We start from the raw sequence: 26,547 nt of genomic DNA on the forward strand, positions 1-26,547 counted from the left end.
TCACAGGTAAAAAGCAAGGAGTCAAGTGTAATTCTGTCTGGTCATGGTAACTCTTGGCAGAACATCAACCAGCCAGATGATAACAGGAGTAAAGGAGTGCAGGGGAGTTGAGGGATGAGGTTTGTTAAATCTTAAACTGATTAAGGAAGTTTTGTTTTGTAATTGTTCAATAAAACCACTTGTTATGGATTTGGAGTCATTCTTACTCAAAACTAATGGCTGGGATAGATTCAGCACCCCTAAAAACCCCTGGTTAGACATCTCAAAAGCTATTGGTAAAAAATTTGGCCGTGGATATTGGGAGGTGTTACTAGACACCTATTAACCTGACCCTAGCCAGATGAATTTTGTTCCGCTTAGCTCCGCCTAGCTTCACTCACATCCATCTGGGACCTCTTCCATTGAGAGTGATTTCTGCAACCGACTTTTTGGTTCAGCCAATCAGGACGCAGGGCGGGAGTTTCATAGATGTGATGTAGTGGAGAAGCGACCGTGAGACTGTTATCAGCGTCACGGGTTGGCTTCGATGTGAGTGGTTGAAGTAGCACGTCAATAGATGACGGACAAGTGGCTTATTCAATCATATGCAAGCATTTTTTGATTAGGCCCAGCCTTCTGAAACACCTCTCCAATGGATCGGTTCCAGATGGATGAGTGGAGCTAGGCGGAGCGAAATTCATCTGGCTAGGGTCAGGTTAGACACATATAGGAGCACATAGTAAAAAAAGTTATTGGTAAGACATTTTTTTGCATATTGGCGAAAAAAAAATGCCTAACTTTCCCTAACTAATATAACAATATCAAAAAGATGTTCCACTAAGGAGTATGGGAAAGTGAAATGACTTGGGATAAGATGGAAGACTGATTCTTTAGCAGGGCCAAGAGCTTAGTCTAATCAAGTAACATGTAGTTAACAAGTATTATACATTTGGAAACATTTGTTATGTAATCATATTGTGAAATGTCTAAATGTACTGAATTCTGGGGGAGAACTAAAACTAGTTGTTTTAAAGTACAAATGACACAGTCATTTTATCAACAGAACAGCAACCCCTCGATCACCAAAACTCTTTTGATGGCCTCTATTGACAGAATTACTTAAGTGCTTTTGGGAAAATGGATCAAACTGTTTGATTCAATTAGCTGATTAAAGGGTTGGCATCTCTTTGAATGAGTTGGATCACATCATAATTCCCCAGCAGGGAAATTCGCTTTTAAAAATCATTTGACAATGCTGAGTCCCTTTCCTCACCAAAATTCTGTGTTCTCAAGGATCCATTAAAGTATTTACATTAGGCTTATGCAGTGATGCCAGTAACGCGTTACTTAGTAACGCGTTAGTCTATTTTGACCACTTTTTTCAGTAAAGAGTAATCTAACGCGCTACTATTTACAAACCAGTAATCAGATTAAAATTACTTATCTAAGTTACTGTGCGTTACTATTTTTGTCATTTTCCTTAGTAAAAAGATATATGCTTTGCTTTCTTCTTGTCTTGGGGATTAATGTCATGTAGGCATTACGTTTTCAGCATGAGGACAATTCACGTGCAGCGACACAAACGTAAACAACAATGGAGGGAGAGAGAGAGATGCACATTTCATCAGTCATTCCTTTGAGTTTGTGTCAGCTAAACATGACAACATTAAGGTACATTGTACATTCTGTGCTGGCGACAAAGTGCTGTCTAGCTAGACATCCCAAGTCTCCCGAAGTTTTGGGAGTCTCCCACATATTGATAGCGGCTTCCTGACGCCCGCAAATTACATAAAATCTCCCGGAACCTAGAGCGAACAAGAGCACGCAAGCCAGACCGGACTTCAAATCAAAGATTCTAGAATCTTTGCTTCAAATCGCGTGTGCATAGCTTAATGCGCACACAACGGAGAGGGAGTGGTGCGTTTGTGCCTGAAGCGCATCCAAGACAGAGACCATCCTGGTCTGTTTTGCTAAATCAACCAATCAGTTTTCAGTGTAAGTGCTTATATCTCTTTTCTCCCAAACATAATTAATCAGTTCAGTCAGTGTATCTAGGAACAGAAGCGTCATGGCAGCGTCAGTGCCCCTCAAAAAGGAAGATTTAAGACCCATTTCACATCAGACTACACAAAAGTGTACCCAATTGTCTCAAAAGATTAAAACATAATGATAATCTTGCACACTGCACTGTTTGTAACAGCGACTTTAGCATTGCTCACGGCGGGTTAAATGATTGCAAAAGACTTGTTGAGGTGAGTTTAACAAGTGTAATTTCATTTGTATATTACTCAGGCCTATAGGCTACATGAAAAATAAATAGTTGCCAAGGCTACATGAAAAAAAATCTACATATTTTACTATAACAATTTCTATCAATACACTGCAAAAAATGAAATCTAACCAAGTGTTGATAATCTTATATTAAGATCAAAAAATCTATTTGGTATTGCTTTTAGTATGAAAAGACTTACCTAGCGCTCTCTCGAAAGATCATTTTGACTTAATTTAAGAAGACTTTGACTTATTTTAAGGAGTCTTATCAAGACAAATTTGCTCAACGCACTGGCAGACAAATTTGTTTGTTTTTAGGACAAATTTGCTTAACGCACTGGCAGACAAATTTGCTTGTTTTCAGAATGAGATGTCTTAATTAAAGAAACGTTTGACTTATTTTAAGTCAAATGATTTCATGAGAAAGTGCTAGGTAAGTGTCTTTATACTAAAAACAATACCAACTAGTTTTTTTTATCTTGATATAAGATTAATAACACTTGGTTAGATTTTGTTAGATAAGCAGTTTTTGCAGTGTAGGCCTTCCTTATTTGGTGTACTTAGACATTATTGAACAAACATCTGAATTTCAGTATCTAAGTAGGTTAGGTTGGGATGTCTGCTATACATTGCTGTTAAAATGCACTTCCAGTATAGTGAGTATTGGCAAAACTGGTTATCATTTTTATGTTGAGGCGTTGGGGGTGTTGTTGGCAGCTGCTGAAAGTAACTAATAAAGTAACTTGTAATCTAACTTAGTTACTTTTAAAATCAAGTAATCAGTAAAGTAACTAAGTTACTTTTTAAAGGAGTTATCAGTAATCAGTAATCAGATTACTTTTTCAAGGTAACTGTGGCAACACTGGGCTTATAACATAAGCATTTAACATTAGTGTTAAGATGTCCTAGCTCTTTTTACTATCAACAACAGCATGGCAAATGAGTTAGGCCTAAAAACAGTTAATGTGGGTTTAAATGAGACAGAGTCCTCATCGACATAGGGCCCACATTATTGTTGTTGCCAAAGAATTCAGGGGAGATCTTGAACTGGAATTTGATTTTTGAGATACATTAAAAAAATCACTTAGTAATTAATACCCTGGCTACCACAACATTTAGTTCAGTTTCTTTTTCAATCACTCACAAAGCATATGGCCTATTACTGAAATAAAATAATCTGTTTTATTTCATTTTAATGTACATCATCCGAATGAGAAGCATTCGGATGTTGCACTTCATATTCAGCATTATGGAAGATTATTTTGACATAAAGACTTTGAGATAAAATATTGAAATAATAATTTTGAAAGACATTTTGTCGTTGTAGTCATATATATTTCAAATTATATCAATGATATTGTGCATGCTCAATACCGCATGCATGGTGGGATGACAAAGCATCTTAAAGCATAACACACAACACAGCTCCAAAGTTCTATAAGGATAACTTTCAAAACCCATGTGAAAACTTTTGGTAACACTGATAGCTGCTTGATTTTCTCAGTGTTCTTGCAAAGGCTTATGGAAACACAATGAAGGTGGCACCAAGGCATCCCATGTGATCATTTGCCTTCTTGATTCAGTGCAGGTGCTTCACATTCATCTGAAATGATTCTGTTGGAGTATATATATTTTAAGTGTTTGCCTTTATTTTGATAGGATAGAGACTGACAGGAAATGAGTGGGAGAGAGAAATAACCTGGATCAAACTTAAACCTGGATATCCATGGGTACTTGAACCCAATATGAATATGGTATTGGCACTGCCAGTTACACCACAGCAAACCCACTATTTTTTTTACAATGTATAGGCTACACTACATGCTATCAGACAAAATTAATGCATCAGATCAATGGAATGTTCCATTGGAATGACTATTTTAACATAATACGGTTGTGTTTAATTGAAAACTGGACTGCTTTATGTAATTGTAATGTAATATGGTTTGATAAATTAGACAGCCGTGACTTTCCTTTCTTAACAGCAAATCTCATTTTACTATTGTGAGCATAAATCAATCAGAACACAATATTCTGGAGACAGAAATCAGTGTTAGATGCCCAACTTGCTACGGCCTTTTGTATGAGGTCTGCATCCTATTAGTCAAATTTCATCTTCCCCTCCCTTAACCTTTCAGATTCACATTATATTTGTGCATTGTATTTTAGGCCAAGCAGGCATATTTGTTTTCTTTCACTTTTAATGTTTGAGCAACTCACCACATGTTTATTTTTTCTTGACAATGGCTTCTTGGTTTTAATGTTTTCCTATTTAAACAATTTAATTCTCTTTTGACAACAAACTGTTAATGTTTGATTCATATCTCAAAGCATTTTGGGTTTATGTTGGTTAGGTCCTCTTTGTTTATGAGCTTGTGGTAAAGCAGACACGCAGCTCCATATTGCTCATGTGATGAGATGTATTCATGCATGTATAATGACAGGAATCAGTTTCAGGTTAGTCTAAGCATTGTCATGGTCCTGAACGGTACTGAACACTGACACAGAAGTGCCCTCGTTTTAAAAACATGTCAATAAAGTCATGTGTGTCTGGGGGAGGGGTGTTGAGAGATGGAGATAGGCCATTCCCACCCACACTGACTTTTACTATGTAATGGTGTCATGTGAATGGGAATGATGGGAATAAGGAATAAGATTAATTAGGAATAAGGTGGACAAGGGGGTCGGGATAGTCTTAAAGTTTACAAAAATGTTGAAAAGATTTGAACCCTTTGGAGTGTGCACAGTGTAAATAGACAACATATAGACAACCCATGAAGTGTGTCTTTTTTCTTTACTGTATATACTGACATTTCCAGTAGCACCAGTTCCTTTCACATGGATTCATGATGGAACTTGTGAGATAACTCAAAATACATGCATTTTTATGGTGAAATTAAGGACTATTGAGGACATCATGATAGTGTGAACAACCATCAAACAGTATTTGAACTACTTGCCAAAACTGTACTCAGCAGCATCACAAACCTCAGGACATTATTGTTTAGGCTTAAATGGGGTGCCATTAACAAGAAACTAAAGTTTTGTCAATCAGTGGTCAATTGTATCAGTTATATTGACAATGACATTAATTTAGTAGCAGAGAATGAGTAAACCTATTTTAGATTTTCACTGATCTGGCCACAAATAATGCATGCAAAACTGGCAAGTGACTTGAGAAAGCTCTCACGCTTACTGCTGTCTTTTGCTGATAGGATACATTAGCGGTGCCGCTGACATTATGCTGTTAAAGTGTTTCTTAAATGTACTGCATGGTTTAGCTGTTGTGGACCACAAAACTATGATACGCAAGAGCAGCAAGCAAGTCAGAACATGTGCCCTTCACACAATGATAATGAATTTGAAGATGATACCAAGACTGTTGCCTAAAGTGTCAAGTTCCTGTATACTGTTGCTTTAATATTTCAAAACCCCTTGTTATGCTGAAGCTATAATCATAGATTATTTTTAAAAAACTCATGTGCTTTTACATAGTGTAATAATGTTCACACATAATTAAAAAAAAACATATTGCCAGATTGAAGTGTAGGCCTATAAGATGAAGCTCAATGGAGTCAACACAAACAAAAAGAAGATCGATGATTCTCTTCATAAAAATTGCTTTTATTTGCTCAAGTATACATGCAAATGTTTTACCTTAATAGCTTCAGGGTCATTTTAATGGTAAACTAACTTGTAATAAACTTCACACTCCCCCGACTCAGAGAATTGCCTTACAGCAAGTCAGGCAGGGAGAAGGGTGTGCAAACCATGAATTTTATTTAAAATACAAATACTCCAAAACTGTAGAGGGAGTAAAGAAAAAAAAACTGCACTGCAGACTACCTTTACAAACAACACCATTCCTTTACATGATGGTATACCACAGTTGATTGCATAGGTTCAAATAAACTATAAAGTTAGCAATTTAAAATCAACAACTTAATATTACATTTTTACAGTGAAAGAGAGTATGAAATAGTTTCTAGCTTGCCATGGTATGCTGCACTGAATGCATGCATCAGTAATGTAAATATCCGCAGCTGCTCTCCTCTCTCTCTCGGTCTGTTTTTGATTTCAAAAAATGCCCCAGCATACCTCCACTGTACCCTAAATGTGGCCTCTTGTACGTCTAGACAGACAATGGCCTTCATGTTCCAGAGAGTGGAGTGTTGGGAAAGAGTGTGGAGGATACAGGATGCATGGGGGCCTCACTCCTTCTCACTTTGTTGTTGTAGTTGAAACTATATCCTTATCCCTTCGTTTTAGTTCAGTTGTACTGGCATCTAAGGGGCTTTAGGCTACTAGATATCTTAAACAAAAATGATGAAAAAGAGGTTAATAACCGACTAATAACAAAGTCATTATTTAAAAACGAATTTATTTTTCTCTCTCTTTCCCACAAACCCAGGAAGCTCTTTCCCCACATCTTTTTCTTTTCCACCCCCTCCTGCTCTGTCACTTCCCCGATTGCTCTGTATCCCCGACCTTGGCTTGACCCCACCCTACACACGCAGGCATGCACACTATACATGTATACCCCTCCCCCATCTCCAGCTCAACAACCCATTTACCCAAAGCCTCACTGTAAGATAAAGCATAGATCTATATGCAACCTGTAATTCAAGCAAATAATTATAGGTTAATTTACCTACCTGCATTTTCAGTTAGGCTACAAAACTGAAGTGATTGAAGACATCTTAGGTTTTCCTTCTTTTTGTCTTAAAATAGGCTAGCCTATCAAGGAGGTAGACCTTCATTAGAAAACCTATTATAGAATTCGATAGGCTTCACCCTCCATAAAGCCCACGATTTCCTAAAAAATACTGCAGAAAATATTCAACTCAAGCAGCTATATATAATCCATGAAAACTGTGACACAGATCTCTATTTGTAAAATGTAACGTCAGGCCATGGTACCAAAACGATTCAGGCGGTATAAATATTGGTCCTGATGAAAGGCATTGTGAAAATATGCAGTGTGCACCACACCCCCCGTGATTGCGGCATGATGCTTTAAAGCTCACGCGGACAGAGTTGTTTACCTCTTCGCTGCTCCTGACGTCATGACACACCCCTGGTTTGTGCTTGTGTGTGTGTGTGTCTTTGTGTGAGTATGTGTGCGTAAGAGAATGAAAGTGTAACTGCGTGTGTGTGTCCGTGGATATGTGTTTTCGTGGGGAGGGGAGATTTCCCCAAAGCGAGTAACGAGCATTGGAATTGACCAAGCACAGAACGCGTGTCGTTCGATGTTGCACCAACCGAAACAGCAGACTCGCGCAGACGGTGACTTTGATCTGTGATTGGAGGAAAAACACACCATTCTAACCAGCTTCGAGGCGTGGCTTGCCAAAGTGATCTCTAGCTATTTAGGGTCAAGTTGAACATTTTTTTCCATCTCTACAAGCGGGTTTGTAAAGTTTGCATTAGTACGACGCAGAGGTCGGTAGAAATTACGCGACGAAAAAAGATATAGAATTAGTTGGACTGGCTATTGTTATCAAAGCTGCAAACGCCACGAATCCCGAGCTTGCTAGGCTCGAGGGGGCTTTCACGAAGAACAGGGGCAACTTGCTAGCGACATGGCCGTTTAGCCAGACAAAATCAGCTAACGTTAGCTAATCCCTTCGCTAGCTAACGAATCCCAACGTGGGAGTGCTAGTGGTCTGAAGCGGAGCAAACACCTCCATCTGCGGATCAGGCTCAGGCTGGTGAGTCAGTGGGCGTGTTTTGTTCGTGTCTCTTGCGTGTTGTTAGCGACCAAGCTGGCTAACTAACTTCTTGGCATAAAATGTCCGCGATTTACTAGCCAGGGGTTGGGTTATTTTGCCTACAAGCGATAGAGGGTCCGATTGGTGTTTATCAGGAAAGTTCTTTTCAGGTGAGAAAACTGCGCCTCTTTTGCTAATTCGCTTCCATCAATAATGTGTACGCTAACAGCAACTCAAATCACAACAGCTAACGTTAGACTATGTTAGGTAACCTGCGTAAGTGACTGCGCTTTTGTCAGTTTGGACTGGACTCGGCTTTTAAAAGAGGAATTATGGAGCTAGCACTGACGTGGTACAACTAACTAATGCCAGTAACGTTACATAAAATAACATCCAGAATACATTGGAAATGTGACAACCAGCCGCACCGCATTCAACCCTTTGAAGTATTTCTGCGTATCCATTTTATTTTTAGATAGCAGTCAGCGCAGATCTTGGCAAGTTACACAACGTGGAAAACTTCGTAGCTGCTGGTGCACACCTTTGAGTCGCGGGCAAGACGGCTACTACTTTTCCACCGGGTCTAAACGACGGGCATGAAACAGTATAAGGTAAGACGTTGCTTTTTCTCTTCTGGTTATTTGTTAAAATAGCTACGCACACGAGTAAAATACCTCAGTTGTGCATATGACTATACCCATGTGACATATTGTATCGTTTGGAAACATTCCGCCTCACTTTGCGAATGTTCCCGTCATAAGTTAGGCCCAATATTCAGGAACATTATCGATAATGTTACTAACTTAGACAAGACAAAAATGTTGTTCTTTTTCAACATTTGTCTTACACGTCAATTACTATGTATTAACTAAACGTGTGTAATAACATTGTCTTTACCATGAATTGTAAATGCATATTTCACCACATGACCCTCACAAAATGTGTATGCTAACGTTAGTTATCAAAACTCTTCATAACGTTGACGTTAGCATATAGCTAACTTTGTCTCCGGTATCAGGATCTGTCTTCTGTATGTTTGTCTCAACTAAACCTTTTATCAATACATGAACAACAACCTTATTCTAGAAATGATAATAAGAATGCATTAATCCCCGTATATAGACGAATGTATTTAATTGTTTGTCAAAATGCACGGCGAGACAGAATGTCTAAGTTTTGTTGAGATCAATTGGCGTGTTGAAACAGACTTAATCATTCTTGTTTTCCCCCCTTTTACTTGTCGTCAATAACAATGTTTCAGAACAGTGAAAATGTTTATTTTGTACACGTGTGTTGTGTTTGTATCATTTTGCCTCTTGATCTATTAGTGCTAAAGACTATAGTACCAAACATTCTCATTAACTTGACCTATTTATTCTTAATTATTAAGAATTAAGAAAGCCTAATAAATTACCAAGACAGCCGTTGTTGACGAAAATCTGTTGGTAAAATGAAGAGTAACTATAGAAGTCTCCAAAATGTTCCATATGTTTAGTTAACAATGTGCTGAAATTACTATCTACAGATGGCTCACGTTTGATATTGTCGTCTGTTTGTTTTTGTGCACCATTACAAAGACATGAAAAAGGAGGGGGAAAAGGTCCTCACCAAGTCTTTTTCTTCTTCCTAGTAATTGATGCTAATTTCTGATGCTTATTATTGTGTAATGAATTGCATCAAGTTAAATCACACCCCATGAGCTTGAATTATGGCATTTTCTTTTGTCACAAAATGTCTTTGCTTTACCTTTCTGTTCTGCAATCATAGATTGACCCTTATCATGGACACACAAAATGCATGCAACACACACACACACACACACACACACACACACACACACACACACACACACACACACACACACACACACACACAGACATAGACACACATTACTGCCAACACACACACTGGCACACATTGATATATGTAAACCAGTTCATTCTTTATTGGCTTAAGTTGCTTTTTTAAAAAACTAAACAGGTCTGTAATTGTTGTCCACTAATTGTGTTGTCGAAGCTAAAGAGTAGACTGTCAAGTTTTGAGTGTAAATTCTGCCAAAACAAGTGATGTATACTTCAAGAAAATAAGAAAAGTTAGCACTGTAGTCTCTGGTATTTACTGGCCAATATCTTAGGATGGTTTAAGTGGCTGCTGTCACATGGTCTAAACCTCCTGATCACTACATGATTGGACTGTTCAAAGGTAGTCTTTTTTCACTGCCTTTCCAGCTCAGAGAAGAAAGTGTGTGTGTGTGGGTGTGGGTTACTTCCCAGCGATGTCGGCAGCAAAAGCCATCAGTCAGGCTAACAACAGACCACTGCCTATATTAAAAATATTAGAGATTAGACTGTCACTCTCACTTAGCTGGTTTCTGTTTTTGTGGACCTGAAAAAAATGTGAGAGGCTAATCAATGGCTTTTTTGTCTTTAGTGTGAAAAGCAATACTGTAAATTTCATGGAAAAGTTTTGGTTTTGACTGCAGAGTGACCTAGTCTTTAATGCTCGGAGGAGTTCCTTTGGTGTACTAAGAGGTCACTGTGAGCTACAATTAAATCTGTAGCTCAGGGTTTCACCAAGAAGCAGTTCTGTATTGTGGAAATACTCACTTCTGATTTGTTCGTTTGCCTTGAAGGAGCATGAGATACACAAGCATGTAACAAGATTAGCGCTGATATCCTGGCTCGAATCCCATATTACACACAGGGACCTGCACATACACATACACACACACACACTTGCTCTTACTGTTCTAAATTGTCTCACTGTCGCTTGCTATTAACACATGCTCTGTATTCCTCTCCTCTTTTTCTTTCTTTCATACGGCCTTATTTTGCCACTTGTTTTCCCCCCCATCTCATTCCAAAACCTCCACGTAAAAATACAGAAAAATAAAAGAATTGGAGAAAAAAAAGTCAGGCAAGCAAAATACATGTGGCATCCATCTTTAGGGTAAGCAGTGAAATGGAGCCTCCCTCGTGCCTTTGCTGGCCCACCGGTGCCGTTTGTGGAGTGGCGGACCCCACGCTAGTTGGAATGGTACACTCTAGAGCCCCTTTCCCCCGCCAACAGCTTGGTACCTCCCTTTACCCTCATACTCACTCTCGCCTATACCATGGCAGTGCACCTGTGCATACCTGTGTCGTCCTATGCCCGGCCGTGTTGTTTTGAGTGATATATGGTGAGTTGTAAAAGTGTTTTGAGTTGCGGTGGTCGCCAGCTCATTAGAGTCGGTTCAGTGCTCAGGCTTCAGAGGACCCCCCCTCCCCATTATCTGTACCAAATGCCTAATTTGAACGTATAATAAACATCCCGTTTTCACTTAGTAGAACTGTTATTACCACTTTACTATTTAACTGCATATCCATATAACAGATTAGCCAGTTTCTCAGTCAAAAGCTGTGGTTAACTTGATGACTGCCTGAAAACAGAGGTTTTTTTTTAAGACAATGTATAACAGAGATTGCTACAAGTCAAGCTGTTTTGGATCAGTGTTTACTCAGTGTCTGAAAAGCAGATTTGTGGGGATGGGCACAAACCTCTGGGTTTGGTGTGTGTGAGAGTTGTTTATTTGGGCCAAGACCGTTAGTGCTGCGCTGCCCTCATTGTTTCACTGCTGATATGTTGAAGACATCTCAGTCTTATTTAGGAAGCTGCTCGTTAAGATGGCTTTAATGCTTGAAAGTGGACTAAATGAGTCAATCTGTTATTGATGTGGAAGTTAAAGTGCGCTGTTGTTGTCAGATTTGTACCATGAAGTACAGACCTGAATGTTCTCGCTGGTCACTACCTATTACTCTCCCTCTCTCTCTCGCTCCCTCCTGCTTACACACACACACACACACACACACACACACACACACACACACACACACACACACACACACACACACACACACGTACGTCCCTATACTCCTCCATATTTTCTTGTCATTTTTCTTCGTCGTATTTGTAAAACTTTCTTTTGCATTCTCTCACTCCCTCTGTCCACCACACCCCCCCCCCCCACTCGCTCTTTTTTTACTCGTTCTGTCTGTAACGCCTCTCCAGAGGGGCCCAGTGTAAGGGGTGGCTGTCCTCCCTCGTGGTGTGTTAGTGAGAGGGAGAGAGCATGCAGAAAGGGGCTGAGGGGAGGGGGGGGGGGGTTGTTGGATGTGGAGCATAGGACACAGGACCCCCCGCCCCCATTCCCCCACCCTCTCCACAGTGAGCGAGGAAGGAGGGAGGAGAGAGTGGGAGCATGCGCTGCTCACACCGTGTCACTCATGTTTGCATGTGATAGGTGGACCAAGAGATGTGTGAATGCAGAGAAAGGGAGCTGGAAAGAGAGAGAGGGAGAGAGAGAGAGAAAGAAAGACGAAAAAGGAGAAACAGATCTAGACAGATAGTTTGATCAAACACAGTGCTAGCTCAGGCTTGTGAAAGTCTGGTCTATGTTTTCAGTCTTACTCTTTCACTTTCTTTTCACTTTCTTTGAGGCTTTTTGGTCTCATTCTTTCACTACTTGCTTTTCACTCTTACACTGCTTTCCCTTTCTCCCTCTTTTCTTTTCTTTTCCCAAAACACTCTCTGTACTTTAACCTTTTACTTGCCCTTGTTCTCTTTTTTTTTCCACTGCCTGTGTCTGTGACAAAAAGCAAAACTTATAAAATTGGAGCCCTGCTATTCCGCTATATGGTGGGTTGATAGGCCTCTTACTGGATTTGTTTTGAAAGCCTGGTTTCAGTATGACGGTGGTTGGATGTACCCAGCATGGGACTGGCAGTGTTTACAGACAGGCAGCGGTGTTTGTAGAGGCTATGAGTTGTCTGCATAGCTCATTAAAGGGCCAAATAGGTGCCCCCCCTGTGAATCTGCGAAGGCTTGAGTTTGTGCCGTGCAGAAACCGGGCTTGTAGTCTGGCTAAAAGGGGCCCTGCCTGTTGTTTTGGAGCGAGATGGCGAGAGTTCAGCATTGTTGGAGTTCAGCTGAGGTCTTGCTGATTTTATGTGTGTTCTGGACGCAGGATGACCCAGCCAGCGGTATGCGTTACAACGTATTGCCTTGTGTTCTCCCCTTCTTCTCCTCTTGTCTCTCTCGCTCTCTCTCTCTTGCATTACTACTTTTTCCCATATCACTCTCTGTCTCTCTCTCTCTCTCTCTCTCTCTCTCTAAGGGAAAGACACGTTTTGGAGCCCTTTGTGAGATTGCGTCATGTGATGTGTGAGGAAGTTCCTTGGACAGTTCAGGATTATGCTTCTTTTACTGTGTTGTTTCCCCTCTCCCTCTTCTTTTTAGCACTTTTATAGCGTCGCTCATCATTCCTTCACAGGCTCTGTATGTTCGCATGCGGTCACTAACTCATCGCAAGCATTCCTGACGTGTGAATCGGTCTCTGCCTGTCTGTGTGCAGTTATGTCTAATGACTGCTTATAAAAACCCTCTCATCATCTCTCCTCTCCTTCTCCCTCTCTATCCCTCGTTTTCTCTCCGTCTCTGTCTACTTCGCCCTTCCACTTGTTCTATAATCATCATTTACCTCTTTAAATGCCAGCTGGAAACTGCCATAGCCTCATCTGGCTGAATAGAATCCCTTTTATTGTTACCCGAAATGTTCACCTTGTAGTTTTTTGCTTCTTACCTACCACAGTTTTGTTCTGTTAATCGCTATGTTAATTCTGCCTTCTATGGATGTCCTCGTCCATAGGAACCAACACCATAACTGTGGAATTATAGGACATCTGATGCAACCCACTCTTTAGAACCCATGTATTCTTTTTACACAGTAGTGATGTCATATCCTGTATGGAGTAACCATGGCTACATCCTTGAGCGAGAACACTGTGCCCTGCTATAGCGTAAACACGGCAGCCAGATATAGAGATCTAGCTAATTTCTAAGGAGTGATGAATGGTAGAGCATCAACGATGACACCTTAGTGACCGCATGGGTTCAAAAGAAGACCACTGAAGCCCAGTGTGTTCCAACTCAAATGTAATCCACATGCTTCTGGTCAGCCAACACCCAAATTAACCAAGGATCGGGTCAGTACACGGAGATGGCAAAACAAACACTGGTATAGTTCTGCAGTACAGAATTTGGGACACCTTAGATATGTTAAGAGAGCCTTAAACTAGGTCTGTGTTCACTGAGCTGTAATCAGAAACTCAAAGCCTCAGCTTTAGGATTATGCAACACTGGATAGATAGATTTATTAATCTCATAGTATATCAAGTGGAAGAACATACAAGCTGATCTGCGTTTGTCACTGCTCAGAGTGTTTGCGTGCTTGCTCACTGGCTCTGTGGGTGAAGGGTCAGGCTCCTGAACTCTGGCACAGATACAACAGGCCTGCAGCCATACCATATATTAGCCATTATATGGAGTCAACATGGCATAGAACATCATGTTTTGCGCTGTGATGAATTTTGAGGATGGCAATAGAAGCCTAATAGCAGCTAGGCTAGGCTAAGGTAAAATAAGCTTATCCATGGCAATGCAATTTCTTCTGTCTTATTTGGAATTTTCCACTTTCTACACAGAAGAGCACTTTTGGTAAAATATGGCACATTTGGTCATTGATAAAATGTGTAATGAATAGGGTCTGCTTGAGGTCAGTCTTTCATGGGGTTGCTGTACTTTTGCCATGCAGTAGCAATTTACATGCAGATTTCTCCTTACACACACACACACACACATTGCAATACAGGTCTTACCATTGAGTAAGAGTAGCTAGCCAGCCATTTTACTCTCCATGCTTTCCTTGTAGTGGGAGGTCCTGTTTAGAATGTTCAGCTGTTCATAGTTATGGAGGAGGAATATGCACAATAATATCAGTTCAAAAACTGAAAAAAGTTATTATCATCATTATCATCATTATCATCATCGGCAGATATGTCTGGTAATATGTCTGGCTTATGCGGTTTGAGGGAAGCATTATACAAATCTGTTTAAGTAGGAGAAGATTTACATTTGTATTTGAAGCTGTTGAAGTGGTAAAAACCACTTGTTCTATATTTTGCATCTAGTTCAACTGTCACATATTTTACATTTAATAAAAAATATTGTTTTAAATTTGTATGCAATAGTTAGGCCATTTCAAAAAGAATAATAGCTAATTATTCTTTTTGAATAATTACAGGAGAGATATGATGTTCCCTTTAATTTTTTTTTTTATCAGTATTGCATTGGCAACTTGCCATAATCGGAAAATTCAACAGCACGTATCTCTGTTTTGGAGTAATTTGAGATCTGTCCTGGTCCATTTATGGGGCCATTTCATCCTCGGTAGGTAGGCCTCTCCCATGTCATTTCACTGTTACAGTAAGTCGGTGGTAGAGCCACTCACGTTCCCCCTCTCGTGTTCCTGCACGGGTCATGCTCTGTTACGGCGCCCTGTATCCCTCTGTAGCTCTGCTTCCGGAATCCAGAACACTGGACCATTGTGAGTGACCCGGAATGGCGGAATATTGGAATGTCAGAAAAGCTGCCGACAGGGTCGCAGAGAGATTCCCTCCGAGTTTGCTCCCACTCGGCTCGCTTCGGTCTGAAAACAGAGTGGGCAGGGACGTCCTCTCACTGACCAGAGGCCCCAACCGCAAAGCCCCTCGCCCCCCACCTCCCTTCAGAGAGGGGCAGCATCAGAAAACAAAACAGCTGAACGAGCTCATAAATGAGGCCTCTCTCTGAACTCCCAGCACTGAGAGAGATCTGGGGTTTAGATTGGTATTTCACCAACAGTGCCCGGCGTGGCTTAAGCAGTACTGTTTTTATTAGAGGTTGCAGTCTGTATTGAAAGTGGGCCTGACTTTAAAGAATGGACAGTACATGTGTATTTTTCCATGTCTTGTGTGTTATGCAAATTTTTTGACTCACTCAGTGGAATTTCTTTTTTTTCAGTTGCTATTTACTGTGGTGCGTTGGCTTGTACTGTGGAAAGCAAATCTGTGAAGCCATTTAGTAGGAACACCAATAGCCTCCTATAAGCATGTTTATTTGTCTTTATCTTTATTTAGCGATCTTTAGTTACAGGATTAATCAGACTATTGGGGCTATAAGGCTATATGTATATTTCAGATGGGTTAAATTACAGTAGGTGGTGAACATTTGTGAGAAATTTGTTATTGAAATTGGCCAAATTTGCCAAGTTTATACAAAGCCATGTAATCTGAAATGAAAATATATAATTTGATTTATTACAGTATCACTGGAAATTGTAGATGCAGTACCAGTGTATAGTTAGAAGTGGAAGGGTGTTAATAAAATTGTATGGGAACACATTAACTCTGAAGGGCTCACAGATTTCCATGTCATCCTGTTCTGTTGCAAGTTGATCATAAACTCACTAGCCTACAGCAAAACACAGCAAATCATCCTGCCAGAATTAACCTGGGATGCCATTGGGACTTAAAGCTTAACATCACATGGAAATCCTAACCCTTTGAGGGAGTGTATGGGGGATCACTTAAAAATAATGCCAGACCTGACAAAATCCCTCAACACTGAGGCCCACGCATCAGTGAGCTGCCACAGTAGGCAGTTGAACGGACCCTGCCACTGTGAAGGACACTGTGCAGTTGTGCGCCTGTAATGAAATGCTGACTCAAGCAGCGTCCATGTTGTCCTCAGCTGTCCTCGCCGCGGCCCGCATCTTAAAAGCATTCGGTTTTGTCGCTGTTCTGACAAATGGCCAGGAGAATGACCTCTGCCCAATTAACCGAGATATGGCAGCAGTAGTGATACCTCAGTGTTGGAGTAGGTGCAGCTTTGTTAACAGCCTAATTGCAGCCGTAGATAGCGACAGATGCGGCTGCTTATTGTCAAGGTTTAGGCTTGTAGAAAGGCCACATAGGGTCTTGTGCTATAAAGATAACAATCTCGGTTCAGTGTGGATCTCCGCAATAAAGCTGTGCATTGTTTCCTTTTACCATATACTTGGATCTTGGGTGGAGGACCTTGCATATCATTAAAAGAAAGAGCGAAAAACAGAATTCCATTCCAGTCTGCAGACTTAACTCACGAGGCTCTTAGAGCTCCTGTGATCTTGCATGTGTGTCATCAGCAGGTAATCTCTTGCCATACATTTCAAGTCACACTGACACTGCTAGGCCCACCAGTAATCCTCTCAGACCAACTGCGTAACCAAATCTGTTTACTGCCCTGCACCATTTCTGTTACTGCCCCTACTCCGCCAACAGTGTTTTTGCTTTCTCTCAGTAATAGCCTAATTTATAATTGAAAGCACAGCTGTCATTGTTGGACTTTGCACGTAATAGACTGATTTATTATTTAGAATACCTCTGTTTACGGTCAGGCCTTTTCATGTTTAACAGTCTGTCACGATCGAATCCGATCCTTGTTGTGATTGTGTGAGTAATTGAGCACTGCCTAGCAAGTATGTCCGTCGGCGCATTTGTTTGTGTTTGTGTGAGTGTGTGAGCGGAGGAGGAGTGTATGTCCTTATGCTTAAACAGTGTTTGTTATCAATGTGCTAAGCCTCTCCCTTCACTATTCACGTTGGACACCATTCATCTGAATGAAATTAATCCAACAAACAAATGCGTTGGCAGCAGTCACACAAACTCTCCACCACATGGCCTCGAGTCCCACAAACTCAATACCGCAGTAGCATGTGTTTGCTCTGAGCAAGGGCCAGCTAATTGGCTTTGGCTCAAGTGCCATACACAGACACAGTAAGGAGTGAAGTGGCTTGAAACATCGGCTGAGGGCCAGATAACACGCGAGGGAAGCACCACAATTTGGGGCTTTCGCCCTTTTTTTCCTCTATCTTTTTTTTTTCTTTCTATTAGATATACACTCATCCCTCTGTGTTTTTTTTCTGAGACAAAAGCAAACTGCTCGCAAAACATTTACATTGTCTGCCTTATTCTCCTGGCCTTCTCTCGACCTTTCGGCCCTTTTGAGCTGTGGCCCCTATGGAATGCCAGGAGGCGAGGTTTCCTGCCTGGGCCCCCAACAGCCCTATATGGAGGTTACATAGCGTGTATATGACCTGCTGTACAGTATGGGGCCTACGCAGACCGGAAGATGCAATCTGTGTTTAGCCTACAAAAGCAAACACGAGCCCCCTTTTTCCCATGAATTCTTCCCGATTCTCTTCTGAACCTGGAATTCTGAATGAAAACAGGAAAGTCATGACATCAGAACCATGCCAGAGGTGTATTTATTTTGCTTGTGCTATTCCTGTTTGTGCATGATGTCCAGCTAAGTGGGTTTGATCCACAGCTCAGCCGCTCAGAATCTTACTCCATGAAAAAAAAAAAAAGCATAACGATCATAGCAAGAATCGTATCGTCAGCACACGTACAGTATGCTCCATACAGAGAAGCTTGCAACTAAAGGTTATTGAACTACTGTTGCATTCATCACCTCTGCAATCTGGATCTAATCACATTGTAAAAGTAAGCATTGCAGCATTTTTCCATCACAAAGACCTTATCAAAAAAGTACGTAAAATAATATTTTCGACTTTGCGCTGCATCAGCAGCATCATCATTAGTGTTTAGTAACAGGTTTATGATTTGATTACCTTGCACCTTGTGGGCACTGGGCCACTTGTTAATGATTGCATCTCTATTTGAATATATAATAGACTTGGCTGTGAGGTTTGTTCTTTTTTATTATTTGAATAAGTGACCAATATTATAGTGGTTAAATTCTGATGATGAACTTCAACCTGGTGGCCTGCTATGCCACCAAGAACTCTTTATTTTCTCAACTGAACAGAAGTCAGATCTGTCCCTGTGTTTTGTTGTGGTTCAGGCCTGTCAGAGGCATATGATGCGTTGCGTTAATGCAAGTATTTTGTAAGCAGTGGAGCTACTTGATGTTAGATAATGAATTAGTGACACTCAGGCACCGGTCCAATGACCACATATCTTTTTTTTATTCCTTAATCTCAAATCAAATATTTCAGCACTGAAATATTTTCTTGTCACCACCGAAGAAAAAGCTTCATGTCTACCACATGGACTCTACCACATGGATTAATTTTTCTCGTCATTTTCTCGTCATTACACAGGACATTTATCATTGGGGGCCAAGCAGCGAAGCTGCGAGGCACCATTAGTGATTCTACCTATTCCTATTATTGGGGGCCAAGCAGCGAAGCTGCTAAGGCACCCATTGTGTTTCTATGTTTTCTTATTATTATTACGCTTCCGTCATTGAAGTCAATGGCAGCCCATAGAACCGTCTGGTGAAAAGTTGTGAAATTTGGCACACTGATTGGGGACAGTCTCATGATTAATTTCACCAAGTTTCATACTGGCACCTTGAGTGCTCTAGCGCCACCAACAGTCCAAAGTTGGACGTGCGTTCACGCACGTAATTTTTGACCCGTTGACCTGATTGTCAAAAATGAGGTATTGTTAGAATCCTTGGACCAAGCCAAGTTCAACGCATCCTATGACGTCATTTTGATGGATTTTCCGCCATTTTGGATTTTGTCAAAAACCTTTAAAAAGTTTCACGCCTCACATAGTTTGTCTGATTTTCACGAAATATGATCTTCAGACCAAGCAGCACAAAAGTTATCCCTTATCGTCTTCGGAACTAAAACCGTTCTCCCGTAACAGCCAATCCAAATTTGTGGCGAAGCCGCCAAACAGGAAGTGAGCTCATATATCCGCAACCATTTCATGTATCATAACCAAACTTAGTACGTGGACTCAGGACCCCATCAGGAGGATGTTGACCTTTGACCTCTAGGGGGCGCTGCAATTACGAAAAATGCGTTTTGGCTTGTAGCTGCTGTTGTGTTTGGAATTAAAATCTACTAGTGGGGTCTGTTAATGCTGTAGGCTGACCCAAGCCAAATTGTGATGTCATCGTAATTGATTAGGCCGCCATATTGGATTTAATCAAAAACACCTAAACGTTTTCACAGGTCACAAAGTTTGTCCGATTTTCACGAAACTTGGTGCAGATGATCTTTAGACCAAGCCTCATAAAAGTTATCCCTTTTCGTCTTCAAATCTAAAACCGTTCGCCCGGAACAGCCAATTAACAGCCAAGCTATGGCTAAGATGGAGAGTCTGTTTGGGGAATGTGTGGTGTTTGGGCGCATATCGCCATCTAGCGAGGCGGAGTAAAACATTAATAGTTTGGCCTACGACAGTGTTTCTCAAAATATTTCAGTTTCAGGACCACTTAACTAACCCTAGCTAAAAAAAAAAAAAAAAGATTAGACCTACTTCAACAGTAGCCTATAATTAGTCTACACAATAGGCCTACTCACTGAACCACCTTGTTTATTGTCTTTGCACTTTGCTTATTGTGTCAGAGGATTCATTCTGTATGATTTAAACTGGCATAGGCTATCTTACATAGACAGTGTTGCAGAACTGTTTGGATTTACAAACAAGTTATATTGCAAACAACTCATCTATATTATATTTTACCACGTCTGCTCGCGGACCACTTGGGATAGCTTGCGGACCACCAGTGATCCCCGGACCACACTTTGAGAAACACTGGTCTACGAATATGACAGTGGTCCAGTCAAGTCTATGGTCAAATCCCAGCCGAGCTATAACTGTAGCTCGACTTACCTGTGCATGTAAACATACTGACTGACAAAAAATCAGAATGAGTAATTATAACAGACGAGTAGCCCCGTGGACACAAAATATTGTTGGAAAATTAAGATGTGTGAAACACTATTTGACTCATGGTAATCAGAAATAATTTGTTATAAAAAAAAGACTAAAATGTGTTGACTAAAACTGACTAAGACTAAGATACCTTTTAGTTTTCTTTTGACTAAAACTAGACTAAAATGACGAGACTTTTAGTCGACTAAAACTTGACTAACAAAAATGATATTTGAATGACTAAATATGACAAAGACTAAAAAGGACATTTAGTCACAAGACTAAGACTAAATTAAAAATAGGTGACAAAATTAACACTAGCACAGTCACATGATTAGTTTCACCAAGTTTCAAGTTGGCACCTCGAGCACTCTAGCGCCACCAACAGGCCAAAGTTGGACGTGCGTTCATACAAGTAACTTTTGACCCGTTGGCTCGATTGTCAAATATGAGGTATCGTTGGAATCCTTGGACCAAGCTGAGTTCAAAGCGTCATTTTCCGCCATGATGAATTTTCCGCCATTTTGGATTTAATCAAAAACACCTAAAAGTTTTCACAGGTCACAAAGTTTGTCCGATTGACACCAAACTTGACACACATAATCTTTAGTCCAAGCTAGGGCTGCACGATTATGACCAAAATGATAATCACGATTATTTTGATCAATATTGAGATCACGATTATTTATCATGATTATTAATTCATTTTAGTGACAAAAATATTTTTTCCCTAAACATATTGGACTTGCTATCTGGCTCACCCAAATTCTTCCCCTCACATTTACTCCCCTAAATTACTGCAAATAGATTTGACTGCGACTTCCAAACTTCCAAACAACTTCCAAACAAATGTTTTGTGCGTGCTACTTTGTTAATATTTGGGAAAACGCCCACCGGGAATCCTCCCAACGCTCCCCATTAGCCACTTAAGCTCTGCTTCGTGTTCATGAGTTTACTGTAATCGTTAGTCCAGGGGTGTCCAAACTTTTTAACTGAAGGGCCACATTGGGTTTTGAAAATTGGCCAGCGGGCCACACACAAATAATAATAATAATAATAATAATAATGTTTTGTATTATTTAAATGACAAAATAATTTTGTTGTAGAAAATTAATTTCTTAAGAAATACTGTTAATTTGATGCTGTTTAATTCATTTATAAATGGTGCACTGTCACCTTAAGACTCTTTGCCAGCTCCACTCAAATATAGCCTATGTCTAATGGCTGTGCCCTCTCACAGTTTATAAATGGTCAGTAATGGGAACTACTGTTGCCATCGCCGTCTCTCCTACGCTCAAATGCGTCCCCAATTAAATGGACTAGCATAACGTAGTTAGATCTGCTGCAATGGAGGTTCTATGTATCTCGTTGTGACAAGCTGTTTTGACATTGACATTGTAAACGTTCTCTAAGAAGAGTGTAAAGCAGTTTGCAGTAGCCTAAAGTTAACCACAACGTCGTCTATCGCTGGAAAAAAATAGCGAGCGGCCTATGATAAACTAATAAATGCTCGGCGGGCCGGATTAAAGTGCATGGCTGGCCGCAGTTTGGACACCCCTGGTTTAGTCATTCGTTGATATGTAAAACACTGACGGGTAGGCTACATTTTCATTATTGTTCACTCGTTTTGAGAAGGCTGTGTCTTGAAACGCATATGCATTGTAGGTAGTCATGTAGCTTATAAAATACATTAATAAAATTCACGGATCCCGTCGTTAGCTCAACTCTTATTACATAGGCTATCAGAGGAAGCAAACAAGGACTAAAAGTTAACGTGATAAAAAAGGCATGTGTGGTTTACGTCATGTGATGTGTTTCACGGTATGAGTTGAGAGCCCTGCTTTGCTTATATTTTTGGTTAACTTAACTTGCCTGAAATCCGAAATATTTTCGGACAATGGATGATCCGCTTCGAGGGACAAGCTCTTGGCCTTCTGCTGTGCCACACATTTGATTTTTGATCGTCGTTTATTGTATAGTCTAACTAGCCTACTAATAGTTAACATAATGTCACTAGTCCACAGTGCATCAGGCTGAGCAGTGCAGGGAACAGCTGTCATTGGTAGGCTGCATGCAGGCACATGGTCAGACAGGTTTAAGGAGCGCTTGATTTGTTTTGTAGCGGAGCGTTCTATGGGTTGCCAGGTTGGTTCTATGGGTAGAGCACGCATTTGAAATATCGCTCGATCACGCAAATTTGATCGTGGGAAGCCAAAATCGTGATCGTGATTAAAATTCGATTAATTGTGCAGCCCTAGTCCAAGCCTCAAAAAAGTTATCCCTTTTTGTCTTCAAATCTAAAACCGTTCGCCCGTAACAGCCAATTATAATTGGCGGCGAAGCCACCAAACAGGAAGTGAAGTGTACATGGGTACATGGGGTCAGGACCAAATAAGGAGGCGGCTCAATAAATATAATGAGTTTTGACCTATAGATGGCGCTATAATGAGCAAATTTACGTTTTGGCCTGTAACGGATGATGTGTTTGGAATTAAAACATATTAGTGATGTCTATTAATACTTTGGGAGGTCCTTAAGCTGACTGATGGCAATTTGTGATGTCAGCATAATTAATCCTACCGCCATATTGGATTTAATCAAAAACACTAAAACGTTTTCACAGGTCACAAAGTTCATCCGATTTTCACGAAACTTGGCACAGACGATCTTCGGACCATAACTCACAAACGCCCATATTTGGACCCATATTCTAAACAGGTCACCCATGACAACCAATCGAATTTGGTGGCAAAGCCGCCAAACAGGAAGTGAACTCAGATCTCGGCAAGGCTTTTAAGTATCAAAACCAAACTCAGTACATGGGCTTAGGACCCAATTAGGAGGAGGCTCAATAAATTTGATGACTTTTGACCACTATGGGGGCGCTATAATCACAGGAAGTAGGCTCCTAGCAACGGTTTCACGTGTCAAAACCAAACTTGGTACTTGGACTTGGGACCCCATCCTGAAGATGCACAATAAATTTGGTGTCTTTTGACCACTAGGGGGGCGCTATAATCACAGGAAGTCGGCTCATATCTCAGCAACAATTTCATATATAGAAACCAAACTTGGTGTATGGACTTGTGACCCAATCCTGAGGACACACGATACATTTGGTGACCTTCAACCACTAGGGGGGCGCTAGAGATACAGGAAGTAAGCTCATATCTCAGCAACGCTTTCATGTATCAAAACCAAACTTGGTATATGTACTTGGGACCCCACGGTGAGGACGCACAATACGTTTGGTGAACTTTTACCACTAGGGGCGCTATAATTAGCAAGACTTTCTCGTATGAACACCAAACTTGGTACGTGGACTCGTGTACACATCCTGAGGACCTACAATAAATTTGGTGACGTTTGAACACTAGGGGTGCTATAATTAACAACACTTTCACCTATCAAAACTAAACTTGGTATGTGGACTTAGGAGCACATCCCAAGGACACACAATCAATTTGTTGTGCTTTGACCACTAGTGACACTATAATCACAGGAAGTAGGGTCATATTTCAGCAATACTTTCACGTATAGAAACCAAATTTAGTATATGGACTTGGGACCCTATTTTGAGGACACACAATAAATTTACCAACTTTCAACCACTAGGGGGGTGCTAGAGTTACAGGGTTTTAGCTCATATATTAGCAATGCTTTCACGTAGGGAAACAAACTTGGTTCATAGACTCGGGACCACATCCTGTGGACGCACAATAAATTAAGTGACCATTGACCACAAGGGGCATTATAATTAGCAACACTTTCTCATATTGACACCAAACTTGGTATGTGGACTTTTGACCACATCCTGAGGACGCACAGTAAATTTAGTGATGTTTGACCATTAGGGACAGGGCCGTATTAACCAAAGGGTTTTCAATGGGACAGATACAATGACAGAACTTGGAGTTTGGAGAAATGGAAAGCAGAGGACAGATACAATGAAAGAACTTGGAGTTAAGAGAAATGGAAAGCAGAGTACAAATACAATGACAGAACTTTGAAAAAAGAGGACAGATACAATGAAAGAACTTGAAGTTTGGAGAAATGGAAAGCAGAGGACAGATACAATGAAAGAATGAGTTTTGAGAAATGGAAAGCAGAGGACAGATACAATGAAATAACTTGAAGTTTGGAGAAATGGAAAGCAGAGGACAGATACAATGAAAGAACTTGAAGTTTGGAGAAATGGAAAGCAGAGGACAGATACAATGAAAGAATGAGTTTTGAGAAATGGAAAGCAGAGGACAGATACAATGAAATAACTTGAAGTTTGGAGAAATGGAAAGCAGAGGACAGATACAATGAAAGAACTTTGAAAGCAGAGGACAGATACAATGAAAGAACTTGAAGTTTGGAGAAATGGAAAGCAGAGGACAGATACAATGAAAGAACTTGAAGTTTGGAGAAATGGAAAGCAGAGGACAGATACAATGAAAGAACTTTGAAAGCAGAGGACAGATACAATGAAAGAACTTGAAGTTTGGAGAAATGGAAAGCAGAGGACAGATACAATGAAAGAACTTTGAAAGCAGAGGACAGATACAATGAAAGAACTTGAAATTTGGAGAAATGGAAAGAAGAGGACAGATACAATGAAAGAATGAGTTTGGAGAAACATTTGTGCTCAGGTGTCTATGATCTGTTGATCCAGCACTGACTAGGGAGCCATAATTCAGTATCCTGATGGCTTGTGGATAGAAACTGTCACAATGTCTTATGTAACGACCATGAATTCCATGACAACTCATGCTTATTTGCTTGGCCCCCTCATTGCAGCTTGCGGCTATATTATTTTGTATGTTTTTAGTTTAGGTTTGTTTTTAGTTTAGCATACTTCAGCCTCAATTTGCATACATGGGCTGTGAATACATTGAATTAGCCTAGCTGATCACCTGACACTAGCTCAGTGTCAGCAGACTCTGTTCCTGGGACTACTAGCTTTTCAGTTCCATGATGAGGAAGGAATGCTGTCGGTACTGGCGTTCTTAATGCTTGCCGACATTAGTGGATTACTTAGTCTCATTATTCCCTCAAGGTTCTGAGCTTGACTCGGGAGATTGGCGAAGAGACAGGGTATGTCTACAAATGGCCTACACGGCTACTCTGAAATCGAAATTCAGTTTTTTTTGTCAGGGAAAAGTCATGGAATTTTACATTTGACTTACAGTCGGAACCCTGGTCATAGAACACACTTTAGAGCTGGAATCTGAGCTTTCAGACAGCTAGCATAGTAGCATTTATCCACTGAGATTCTTTGAGTAGGCTAGTGCTTTTGTCCTGTTTTTTTTTTTTTATAAACTTTTATATAAAATATGACTAATGCCCAATTCACTGTGAGTTATTGTGAAAATAAAACATTCAGAATCCAGGTACAATAGATGAAGGTTACGTAGGCTAACTTTTAACGTGTCCGTTTCTTGTCTGAAGACAATGGTCACTGTACTGAAGATGAGTCTGACTGCTCTTGTCTAGCCTAACATTTAGATGCATGAAGCATGAACATGAGGTTGTGGATTTGGATATCTTGCCCTGTCTGTACTTTCTTGGCAGGCAGATGTGCTTAGTAATTACAAGTTGAGCAAATAGTTGGTCATCTGTGCCTCTGCTGGGTGGCTGACAATGTTCTGTTAGTGCTACTCTCATCATAACTATATATGTTGCCCAGTCCTTTTATAAAGACGAATACAGGGTTCTCAGGGATGGATTACTGCACGGGCCTACCGGGCCCAGGCCCAGAGGCCCAAGGGGTCAGGGGGCCCTGAAGCCCAAGCCTTTGCATGGAATCATTGCCTCAATATCAACACATCAGGATGTAGGCTATGAATCTGATTGAATTTAGTATTGGCCATCCCCAGAATGCACCAGAATACAGGAAATCACATCAAACAAATTAAACATTTTCTGGGGGAGGACCCCCAAACCCCCCCTCCCACATAAGACCATAAGTGGGGGGCCCTTAATACATCTGGGCCCAGGGGCCCGAAAGT

At 40.7% G+C, this 26,547-nt stretch overlaps 1 protein-coding gene across 3 annotated transcripts in view; it reads left to right on the plus strand.

Moving 5' to 3' along the window:
* Positions 1-7,537: 7,537 nt before the first annotated feature.
* The window catches only part of vdrb (vitamin D receptor b), a 57,645-nt gene continuing 38,635 nt past the window's right edge, over positions 7,538-26,547 (plus strand). Inside the window, exons 1-2 of one of the 3 annotated variants that reach the window (XM_076268798.1) lie at positions 7,538-8,131; positions 8,437-8,572. The gene's annotated coding sequence lies outside the window, so the exon portion shown is untranslated. The other 2 variants (XM_076268799.1, XM_076268800.1) reach the window with 2 other exon arrangements.

The sequence above is a fragment of the Alosa pseudoharengus genome, unplaced genomic scaffold, assembly GCF_046254945.1.
Source record: "Alosa pseudoharengus isolate Yale_2024_CS ecotype anadromous, Long Island Sound unplaced genomic scaffold, YU_APseudo_1.1 YU_APseudo_1.1_scf_5, whole genome shotgun sequence".
In the NCBI taxonomy this organism is placed as follows: Eukaryota; Metazoa; Chordata; class Actinopteri; order Clupeiformes; family Clupeidae; genus Alosa; species Alosa pseudoharengus.